The sequence below is a fragment of the Dunckerocampus dactyliophorus genome, chromosome 2 (genome assembly GCF_027744805.1).
Source record: "Dunckerocampus dactyliophorus isolate RoL2022-P2 chromosome 2, RoL_Ddac_1.1, whole genome shotgun sequence".
Taxonomy (NCBI): Eukaryota; Metazoa; Chordata; class Actinopteri; order Syngnathiformes; family Syngnathidae; genus Dunckerocampus; species Dunckerocampus dactyliophorus.
Genome location: NC_072820.1, coordinates 51,236,352 through 51,248,566, shown reverse-complemented (window position 1 = coordinate 51,248,566; position 12,215 = coordinate 51,236,352). Strand labels below are relative to the sequence as shown.

General features: G+C 42.2%; 1 protein-coding gene across 5 annotated transcripts in view; it reads right to left on the bottom strand.

Moving 5' to 3' along the window:
* The window catches only part of chd7 (chromodomain helicase DNA binding protein 7), an 83,179-nt gene that overhangs the window by 70,640 nt on the left and 324 nt on the right, over positions 1-12,215 (bottom strand). The window contains exon 1 of one of the 5 annotated variants that reach the window (XM_054800477.1): positions 11,131-12,207. The exons of the other annotated variants lie outside the window; for them this stretch is intronic. The gene's annotated coding sequence lies outside the window, so the exon portion shown is untranslated. Of the gene's footprint in view, positions 1-11,130; positions 12,208-12,215 lie in introns of those variants that run through there. 5 annotated transcript variants of the gene reach the window in all.

The window sequence follows — 12,215 nt, the reverse complement described above, 5'->3', positions numbered from 1 at the left end:
TGCTACCTGGCATTGCTCCTCACAAGGCTCCGTTGCTGCACTGCTGTGTGTGTATGCTAGCTGCCCCGCCTCCCCCCACAGAGACTAAGCGATTGTATGACTGACAAGAGGTCTCGCTCTGTTGTTCTATGAAACATATGGTGAGTGAAGCCTTCCTGCACACGTGGTGGTATACGATATGGAGGGCCACAATATTAGCCAGCTCGTTTTCATTTATCGTGTTATTATTTATTTATTACCGCCAGACGTTTTTCTTCTGAATGACAAACCTCATTCCATTTTAATATTGTGAGATCTTGCAACACCCCTCTTGACGATACATTTGTGATTTCCTCTGAAGGTAACCGTACCGGTACCAATGTGGCCCACGGTGAAAGCGGGTTTGATGCACCTGGTTTTAAACATTTTCTACTTCTGAAATGGAAGGGTTGGTGTGTTCCGCCGGTTACAAATCAAGGCAGGGACTGCTGTTGTGTAAGAAGAGACATCATTACAGGAGCATCTGTGCTGCCAGGAGTTTGGCAAGTCAAGTGTACGCAGCCTGAAGGCTCTACTACAGGAAATCTTTGCCATGTCAACACCATGTTTCCTTTGAGACAGGAACACACAAAACTCAAGTCAAACGACACAGCAACTGCTTATTACATCAAACCTAGCTAGACACACAAAGTAGTGACTGGAGAAGACATCTCCCATTACCACTTGGCTTATAATTGGTACCTTTGTTCCCAAACGGAGGGCATCATGCAGGAGTCGGGCAGTGCTGGGTGTAATTATGCTGGAGTGAGGGGATGCTGGGCTGTGTGTTTGGGGCTGGGATTTAAGGCCCGGAAGGAAGCAAGAGGGAAGAGGAGGAGGTTTGCAGGGGGGCTCGAGAGAGCAGCAGAAGAAAGAGACGCAGTGAGGCAAGAGAAAATCTGGTTATTTTACACATGGCTGCCTCGTTAATGGATAGTGTGTGTGTGGTTTGGGGGGGTTAGTAGGAAAGGGCTATGTTTATCTATCTGCTCCCTTACCACCAGGAAGGAAAACCACTGGCCGGCTTGCTGCCTGAGCCCAGACGATGGAGGCAGAGACAGACGTGCATACTGCACATGAAAGAAGCGTTTGCATGCATGTGTATTGTGTATTAAGTATCACATGCTGTAGTATTACACAGCCACTTCGACTGATATTCACAAGTATTACGCCTGGACCAAATTCTCCTCTGTTAGTGGCTTTGCTACTTAAGTGGGTCACAGGGGAGGTGGATACCAGGTTATACGATATCATCACTAGGGATGTCCCCATCCACATTTTTTGGCTTCCAATCCGATTTTTTTGCAGTCTTGCCAATCAATCCCGTACTGGTCCTTTTTTTTTTTTTAGCTTTTGTAATGAAGATTTGTGTGGTTGAATATGGTTATGAAAATACTGTAGCTCTTCAAAGCATTAAAAATACGAACGCACTTTAAATTTGCTTGCTTCTTCATCCTCTGCATGGGTGATGTAAGCGATTCCTCAAGGCAGAAAAATCCTTGAATTCTTTGAGAAATCGCTGCACCCCTACTCCAAACTAACTAAATTGCTTGTTTGTTTCAAAAAAGAAATTCACTGTGGTTAAAAAAAAAAAAAAAAAAAGAAGTCACATTTGAAGTCCGAAGACCAGAAGATAGGCAGATAACTCTAGTTAGCTAGGCAGATAACGCTAGCTAGCTAGCCAGCCAGCATCCATTGGTGTAGCCCGTGGCAAGCTCAATACCATTTTCCACCACATGCTGGTCAGTTTTTGTGATCGCCTTTGAAAGGCGTTTATCGGCAAATGCAGATCATGTGTTTTTTACGGAAATTGGCCGATGCTAGCCGATGGATCGGAGCATCCCTAGTTTTCATGCCAGTAATTAGAGCAGAATGAGCATTTGTGCTGTATGTTCCATGCAGATACGCCGAGCCTTCCATTACTGTCTACATCCTGGAAGCTTGCCTACGGACCAAACGTCGGAGACTAGTGGAAACATTTTGAAGAGTGCTTGTGTGTGAAGCTACTGGTATGATTCCTTCAAACGGGCACAGAAGAAAAAGAACAAACAGGGAACTGAACTGCACGTGAGTCAGATGGCAAAGGAGACAAGGAAGTCTAGTCGGTGTGAGATAGGCAATGTAGAGGTGGAGTGTGGAGTGGGGATGATGCTGACGGGTTGGACCACCACCCTGCGGCATGCTCTGTCAGACCAATAGGACATGTACAGTGGCCCTTTCATCATACTAGCAGCCATTTAGCTCACAGTCATCTTCATGTGCTCTACAGACATCTGAGTGCTATTTTTACAGACCAGTTGCATCTCTTTGTATATGCGTGCATAATCTCTTTAACCCACTGCTGCCATGACTGCCCTTGCCTCAATCCCCACCTAACAGGATGTTGACTCAACAGGCCAGTGCATCAGTGTGTCTCAGTCAAGGAGAAGAGAGATTGTGGTAGAAAATGGAGGTTGGGGAGGGTAGAGGGATGGGTGACAACTCAGTTTTTGGCCATATATTCCCTAAAAACCTTCCGTATATTTGCCTCAGACTACTCAGCACTGGAAAAGGTCAAGGTTAGATTTAAGAGGCACGTGCACATACGGCTCATGAGATGTACTTGACATGTCTCATCTCATGCACATGCACACACGCTCTATTAATGACAGCCTCTCTTCTAAGCGCAGCACTCGGTCCAGAAGGTCTTCCCTGCAGGAGAAAGATGGTGACTTGGTAGGGGATGGAGGAGGAGGAGGTGGTACGGGGAGAGATCAGAGGGGTGGCAATGACGCCGGGACCTGAATGTCACCGTGGTGTTTAAGACTCCCAATAACCTTTGGGTTGGACATGAGAGGATGGGGAGAGCAGGGAAGGGACCAAGAGATGCTAATGACGAGAATAAGGGAGGAGAAGACAGGGTGATGTGTGGTGACGGAGCAATAGATGACAAAATGGCTACTGAAACCACTTTGAGATTGCTTAAACAAGAGAGAAATGTGAGAAAATGTTATTGCTTGTCTGAGAAAAGCGCATAAGTGTACGGTGAGGGCTTTTACAGCCCTAAAACATATACAATCATTATAATAAAGTCATAAATACATAAAGTTGGCTGCTTTGCAGAGTTCACGTATTGCAGGCTATTGTGGGAACCTATCCCTCGCGATAAACGAGGGAACAGTGTATATCATCATTGCAAGAGGGGTTTGGGCTGGTTTGTTTAAAGCCCATTGCACAACAAACATATTCCAGAGGCAGGTGGGAGAAATAACACTCCTTACGAGGGGAACAGGTCCGCTGCAAGAAAAGCAGCTTACTGTGGTGGAATGATTTACCCAAGGCACCACGTATATGATAAGGAAGGGGCACGATTGAGAGAAATCGCTTAAGCGGTCGCGTTGCACATGGCTTAAGATATGGTCCCCATGTACGTATGGACACAGCAGAAGAGACTGGCTTAACCAATGCTGAAAACTATAGACCCCCGTCTGGCATGCGCTACCTTGCTGCAAGTCCTTAGCGGACGTTGCCTACAACAGTACACCAGAGGTGTGCATGCATCCCTGGAAGGTCAAAGCACAGATCATGAAAAACATCTTTCAATGGGAATCAGGGATGGTGGATACGGTTTGCCTTTTCTATCAAATGAAAGCAAAACTTGTTTTGAATCATCTGTCATTTGCACTTACTGCTTTCTTGAACAATTCGAGGGGAATGCGAGGGTAAAACTATTATTCTGTGGGGGAAAAAATGGCAGATTTTATTTTTAGGCTGACAGCCATCAAAAGTTGTGTTTGACCAAACACATTCAAACATTTAAGAGCAGTGGCAAGTAGATGGTGCTACTGTATGTATTGAAGTACACATACTGTGTGTAGATGCTACTGTATGGATTGCATTACTCTGTACTAAAACACAACCATGAGGAAATAGATTTTAAAAACTTAACAGTGATCTTCTATAAACATACGGACCTTTAAAGCAGGGGTTCTCAACTGGTCTCAACCTGGCACCCACATTTTCCAATGGCCATTTAGTTGCAACCCAATTGTCTTATTTGTTTACACTTTGAAGTCTTTTTTTTTTACACCTTTATGTCATTTTTGTTTGTTTTCATACACTGTATGCATTTAGTTTACTTATTTTCAGTCAAACCAAGCGAGGGTCATCTTTTGAAACACTAACATGTCCAAAGTGCATTTTAGGGGATTTATTAAGGCATGAGGAAGAACGTAACCGCATGCATGGAAATGCACAATTCAAATTTAACTTCAAAATTTGACTTGCAAGTGTGGAATGAATGTACAGTATACCAAACAGGAAGGTGATGCTACATGTCAGACATGTCAAACATTGGTTGTAAATGATGTCATCTTTGACTTGCTGTCAAAGATGACAAGCAACGATCCAGAACGAATCAGGACTCAGCAGTTGAGGACCACCAGTAGGATAATATAAGGGTAATATGGCTAATACTTGATATACTTGGGCAGGTGACGTCTTGTCTTGTCTTGTCTTTTGGTTTACGTAAATGGGACATAAAAACTAAAGAAAGGCTGCCATCATTTTCAGCCTAATAAAAAAATCCAAATGTCAGGTAATAATTGTACAATTAATGTTTGGAATTAAATTGTACAAAAGTAAATAAGGTTCTTTTGGGATGTGTTTAGTCGGGAAAATAACATTTGATTCCTGCGTATTTTGTAAGCTTACCCTCTTACAAAGACTGCAACGGTCCAGATTGAGAAGGACATTAGTATTCTCCTTTCTCTCCGGCCAAGCAGCAAGCATTCTCAACACCCATCAAGCACACAAACTAGACCTGTCCCGTTAGGAAAGTACTCCTAAACTCACCTCGTTATGTGCACTCAAGAAAGCCAACACAGAAAACACTTGCTTCTATTCAAAGCTCTCCACCACCGTGGGCAAGACCAAAGCGCTGTCAAAAGGGACAAGAACGTGGAGATGCACGGCGCTGGAACGGGCTACAAGATCATCAGCAAGAAGCTTGGTGAGAAGGAGACCACCATCAGCGCAATCATTCACAAACACAGTACAGTGTGTACAGTAACATAGGACAGCAGCAGAGTTTCATTTTGGCTAGGAAAGCCTTTCACTGTTGTAGGGCAGCTTACTAAAGGTATGACAACAAAGTTCAATACATGTTCCACATAAGAAGCATAACTAATAAGCTCAAAACTACCAATAAATCACAACACCAGCCACAAATACAGCAAGTACTCAACTTCGTTTCAGGGCTATTCTACACAGGAACTACAATTGAAAAAAATGTCGTATTTTTAAACACAAAAAATGACTAAAGCTGTCATTTTTGGAAAATTAGGTTGTGGAAAAATGTTACGATAATGAAGTAAAATATGGGATAAACACTTGGAAAATGAAAACAATCAGCAGCAATGGGGGGGAAAAGCTGTCATTTTATGAGAAAGTTGAAATATTAAAGACAAAGAAGTCACAATTTTATGAGAAGAAACTTATAAGAAATTTATTGATATAGTATATTTTATAAACATTTTTCAAAGTGCTGCACAGACTAGTAAAACCACAGATAACAAAAGTACGCATTACTACAGTAAAAACTAACAAATCAAATAAAAACATTACAATATTTCAAACAAGTCAAACAATAAAAGCAAGAAATACTTGAAATAGTAAAAATATAAATAAAAGCTAGCACAGAGATGAAGAAATAAAAAAAAAATGTATTTTATTGAAATAACTTGTAATATGAAAATGTATGCATTTTAACAAAACAAAAAAAATAGGATGAAAGTTATAATATTATGGTAAAAGTGTTAACAATATGGGAGTAAAGTCAGAATACAAAAAGGAAATTGCTGAAGATTTAAGAAGAATGTTGAAATATTTGGGGGAAAAAACATACTGAGCAAAAATGTGGAAAAAAGAGCAAAGAGTGACACTGATATGAATGATGTTTTTTCACCTCCAGTACATGACAGCGGAATACGTGATAGCATATCTACATGTGTTGCATGCATTTATTTGTCACTATGCAGCCCTCGCTGGAAGAAAGCTCCTTAGGACACGCCTTCATCAGGCCACAAGTTGTAAAATAAACACAAAGAAAAGCTCAGCAGGTTGTGTGTTGACAAAGTCAAAATGCGTGTGGCCGTTTTTATGGCTTAAAGTGCTCCTTAGTACAGAGTACTAAGGTAGTATTAGTACAGAGTTGCATCACCTCCTCTATGCCTCTCCCGCAAAAAAAACATAAAAAGATGGCTAAAAACGTTGTTGGGATCGACCGTTCGGGATTATAAAAGCATATCAATACGTCTTCGGTATTGAAAGAGTTAAGTATACCAAGATTAGCGTTTGCCATACTTTCATTTATTTGTGGCAGGCCTCTGCCTGTAAGCAACACATTACAATGTGACTGTCTGAACGCAGCTTGTTATTTTAATTGCGTACAGTAGGTGGCAGTATGCATCGCAGCTTTGCTTCTTAACGCACGTGTACTCTGCAGAAGTGTTGTGTAGGACACAAACAGTGGGGAAAAACATGAAAAGTGAAACAAACAGGTTCAGAAATCCAAATGACCCTTCTTCTGTCGCTTCTTTTGGTCTTTTTTTCCATATCACAAATAAGGCGGCGCCACCCGTGTGATGCTTTGAGCGGCACCTGATGCTCGTTGAGAGGAGCCATTCATGCTTTCATGTCAGTCAGAAAAAGTCACTAGTTGCTTGTTTGGAAAGCAGTGTTGATCCATCCTGCTATGTCTTTTTATTCCCTGGCAGACTGGCACATTCTAAAAATAAGAAAACCAAAAAACACCAAAAATGGAAAAAGCAATAATTTTACAAGAATAAATTTTAATAGCATACATTTTGAATATTAAAGAAAAAAAAGGCGTTATTTTTTTTTAATAGCATAACATTATAAAAAGGAATGACAAATGCATTTTTGGGGGAAATATTAGGTTGTGGCAAAAGTTATGAGAATAAAATATGCCTTGAAGAGAGTCAAACATTTGCATCACAAAAATGCCTTCTCCAACAAATCAGACCTCAAATACTTGTATAACACTCAGCGTTATATTTGTTGCCTGTCCATTCTTGTGCATCTTCTTCTGCGACGGAGTGCCACGGCCATCTTGTTTATGAGTGTGTTCCACAGCGGAAGAAGATGCTAGCGTCTTCATCACGTACATGAGAATGCACAAGTGACAGCACGCAGACACAGCGGGAGACAAACAACGCCGAGGTCTGATTTGTTTGAGGACGCAAATGTATTACTCTTTCAACGCATATTGTTTGGAGAAGCCAAAACCTTTATTTAATTGTCCCCAGCAACTAAGAGGAACTATGTTCTGTGCATCTACGCCACAAGTCTTGCCTGAACTTTTTATCCTTTCAGGAAAAGAGCACACAAAGCAAAGCACCACATTAAGACTACTTTTCACACATTCCTTCATCTACAATTGCAAAAACGTCCACATGAAAGTACACCGACCGGCTGTCACACACAATCAGGCCAATCAGAAGCCTGGAAAAGCAAGCACAAGTGACTTGGTGGCAAATGATACGCTCATCAATACAGCGCGCGTCCCTCCGTCGCTCTCCACAGCAACACACAACACTTCCTCATTATCCACCAATCACAGGCAGATGTCTTCAGCAGCACCACAATTCCAACACAAGCACATCCTTACCCCAACTTGATCTGGCTGGGCTCATACTGGGGATGCAGCAACATTAGACCAGCTGTGAAAAATGATAGGACACAACTTTGCCACTTTTAGAGTTTGTAAAGATAAGCCAACAAGTTACTGGATCTCATCTGGGCTTTGTCATACATAGCGGATGAACATCTCAACTTCTCTCATTTTTATTTTCAAAATATTTCTACTGTTTTCTTACATACAGTAATCTTGGTACATTTTCTTCTGGCAGATTATGACGATTCAAAAATATACCCCCCCAACCCCCCCAAGTAATTTTCCAAAAATGACTTCACTTTATTTTATGTTACAGCTTATACAAACAAAACTAAGCATGTTCTCCCTTTTCGACTTCAAGTCTATACTACTAAAATAACATTTACTTCTCTTCTTTAACGTTCCAAATTTATTTCCCCCTCATAGTATTTCAACCTTATTCTCGTAAAAGTGCAACTTTTCTCATTAGATTAGAACTTATTTCTCTTCATAGTTTGACTATATTCTTGTAAATTTATTACTGCTGCTTTTTCCATTTTTGGTGGTGTGTTTTTTTTTACTTTTCTTGTTCAATTCTATTTTTAGAAATATTAGACAATACAGTCAAAACTGGTTTTTCAAAAGCCCTACTTTCCATATGCATATGTATTGTATAACATGGCAAGTAGCTCCATCCGCATACGGCATCATTCCACGGCATCCAGCGTCTACAGAAAGCAACCTACACGCTGGTGCTTCACTCTTCCATAAAATGGCAAAAAATAACCCTCCATGGGGTGAAAGAAAGTTACGAGTGCCAGCAATTTGATAAAAAAGATGAGAAGCAGCATTGAATTCAAGAAAACTCATGGCAAAGTACAAAGATGGCATCCCCACAACCACCTTTTTTGAAACAAGAATCTTCAATAAAAAAGTTCAATGTTAATTTAGACATTATCATTATTTTCCATGGTCTTTTAACGTTTTTGGTCGTATTTTGGGGTGTCTGGAACAGATTAAATGGATGTACACGCTTGTACAATGTACAATACCAAAACCCGAGTGAGACATTTGGCGTTCAATGGCGTGTACATGACCTCACCCCGTGCATGTCACATGGCACAGACGCACCAGTCTCCCACATGCTCATGCAACTCCATCACTTGTTAAATGCTGCCCAACACCACAGATAGATTGTGGCCCTGCGTGGAAACACTTTTTTTTGTAAATATGAGATCCAGATCCGACAAATGCTGAAATTTTACCGTCCTATCACGCAAATGTCTGACAATTTTTTTGCACCCCCAGGCCACAACATCGGTCAAACGATGCAGTGAATTATTCAAATTTAAATTTGTTGACGCATTTCTTGATATGAAATCAACATTTGTCATGAAGGAGTGTGTTTCCACCCAATACACACAAGAAGTATAAACGTCAGCATCTGGGTTTATCACCTGAATACACACGCATGCTACATTCACATTGCTGTATGTTGACATGGTTATTTCTAGCATGCACTGCATTTTATTTTGGAGAGCAGGAAGTATTTCATCTCTTCTTTATGGTAACGTTCAAGAACAAATCCTGTAGTTTTACATAATAGAAGTATTATTTACTCTTGCTGTTTATATTGCACAAAATAATAGCTGTAGGTATGCCTGTCACAATCAATTATTGTAGATAATCGATATCATCAACATTTTTTTTTAAATGTTTGCAATGACGTGTAATTCTCATTTGAACCCCTAGATGGTACTCAAGTATAGCGTACCTGTGAGCCACATTAGCTTGACACAGAAGTTGCCCGTATGCATGTTTAAAATTGATGCCATATAGCCGTATTGAATGGTTGCATTTCTTTTACAACGCAGCGAGCGACACGGTCTGTGAGCGCGCACCGTTTTGTTTATACAGTATTGCCTTTGCCGACCAAACACCTCAGTTAGCGTCAACTGTCGGGACGAAGGCTCTGCTGCCCGAGGCGTGGCCATCTGTAGTTGCTTTTTCCCCAGTTGAGAAAACTGTCTGTCGGTCATCGGTGTTCATGCGCTTATTCTTTTTTAAACCCAAATATTCCCACACTGGGGCTGTTGCGTTCGCCTTAGAAACCATCGCTTCTGTGCCTTCACTCATGTTAGCATACGCTTTCTCACCAGCCTAATTGGTGCTAGCATCCTGTGTCCGCTCACGAGTAGCCCCGCCTCCACAAAGAGGCTGAATGAGAGGACAGGAGGGTTCACTCTCTCCGGTCATTCCACTATGGAACCAAAGCGCACAGACACATGCAGAGTGAACCCTTTAGTCATCCCGCCGGTGTGGCACAGAGACGAGCATCTGAAACGCACGCATACGCGCACATGTCAATTTATCCAGGGCGCCATCATCCCACCTGGTTTTAATTGTTGGCTTCATCGATTATCATGACAGGCCGAGGTGTCTGTATTTTTCTTTACTGATTCCCAGGTTGTTTTGTCAGAAGATGAATAATCTTCAAAATAAAAGCTCCTGGCAAGTCATTGCTTTTCATCCTGTTTGACCAAATAAACATTCTCTAAATTGATTATCTCCCTGTCGTCATTTCCTGGTGGGAGGTGTAACCCTTGCGACATGGTGACAATGAAAATCAATGTGGTGTAGAGCCTGGCCAACACCGGTTCAACTGAACTAAATCTGCAGCGCAACCAAAGTTTGCTGTGGAGGAAAGGGGGTAACTAAACTCGTGCCAGACTGGTTCCCACTTGAAGACCTCCAACTCCAAGGTCACCGCCACAACTTTGACGAGAGTCGCCATAACATGTAAAAGAACACAGCTCCTTTTTTCCTCAGTAGAAAACCCCCAAACCAACCAAGCCACCTCAGTTTGAAAAGACCTTTCAAAGCACAAGAAAAGACGGGGAACAAGCGGGAGAATGACCCGTAGTGGTGAACATCTGTTGTGTGTGCGTGTGTGGTCGGGGCCTCTTATCTCTCCCTCTGTGGCGCTAAACATGACTAGCTGCCATCTTGGCTGCATACAAGGGTGGTGGGGGTAGTGCTGGGGGTAGTGCTCCAAGCAGACAAGAGGCGGAAAAAAACAACCATGCCACGCATTTATATACATAGCATGGTAGCATGTCCGCCTTTGCGGAGTTATACTGAATCTACAACAGTTTTGTTTAGCTGACCTCACGGCAGTTTTTTTAGCTAAAGCGGTAAGCGCCGGTAAAGTTGCCGGAAAGCGTCAGGGTGACCATTACGCAAGTTGAGCGATTTTCGAACATGATGGAAATGCATCCGCATTTAGAGTAGAATATAAAACATGTAGTTCAGCGAGTTACTACAAGCAAATAATGAGCAGTGGGGGATCGGCAGGTGCAATTTGATCTCTATGTCGAGTAACAAGTGTATTCAAACTTCATCGACGAGTGAAAAATGTGCAGCACAACAGGCAAAAGGAAAAAAAAAAGACAACTTACCAACTTATTTCGTCAACTGGCCAAAAGTAATCGCAGAGATGCGATAGCTATAATTCCCCGAGAGCGAAGCATCCTGCGGTTAAGTGCCCTGAACTGGGGGCTCATAAGTACACAATGAGGCTAACATGCTAGCTCAACTTATGCTGGCTAACCTCCAGCGGCTAGCGAGGCTAATTAGTGGCGTTTCGCACGTCGTTCCGAACTAGCCTTGTTTATTAGGCTTTTACTCGAGCATGCACCTCGGCCAAGTGTGGTCCGAGGCGAGACTTTTCCCGAATATTATTGAAGAAATTCAAGAGAGTGAAACGGGAGGTAAAACATCCGCAAACAGCACGGTTGTTATGAGATGACCGCCTGGCCTCACTACACCCCCCCTCCTCTGTCCCATTCGTCCAATAAAACTAGCCGCTACTGCGGGCACTTCGGTGTCCCAGAGTGATGAAATGGTTGGATTGGGTGAAAATGTGACTTTTGTTGACAAGTGTGTGTATACATGTGTCCGTATAAGGTAGTTTAGCACGGAGCCGCGGAGCAATCTCTCGTGGGAATGTCCCCCATTCAGTGACTCACCTCTCGGCTCGAGCCACCTCGTGTCTCCTGGAAGCTTCAACACAATTAGCTAACTATGCTAACACTTTACAGCTGATTCAAGTTTCACGCCACTGAACTCAACAAGTCTCCTGGAAATATACACAAGTACTGAGATTTCACTGTGAAATCCCGAATAAATACATATCAATATTTACACTTTTCAACTAAGAGTTGGAAGTGGGTCGTGTGTGTGTGTGTGTGTGTGAGAACCATTAGTGGGTGGCAAAGCTAAACTTGCTATTGTTAGCATGTCGGCATGGCAGATAAGTCCTTCAATGACTTTCTACTTCAATTTAAACCAAATCACAAACTACTCGTTGAGAAGAGGCCGGTTGGCGTGGAACACATCCCAACTCACGCACAGCGAGCCCGATTGAAAAGTAGAGAAAACTTGCCATTCACCGAAAGGAACCCCTTTTAATTCACAAACGCCGACTTGAGATCAGCTATTTTCATGAAGCGCTACACATTTCACACACTTTAAACATGACAAT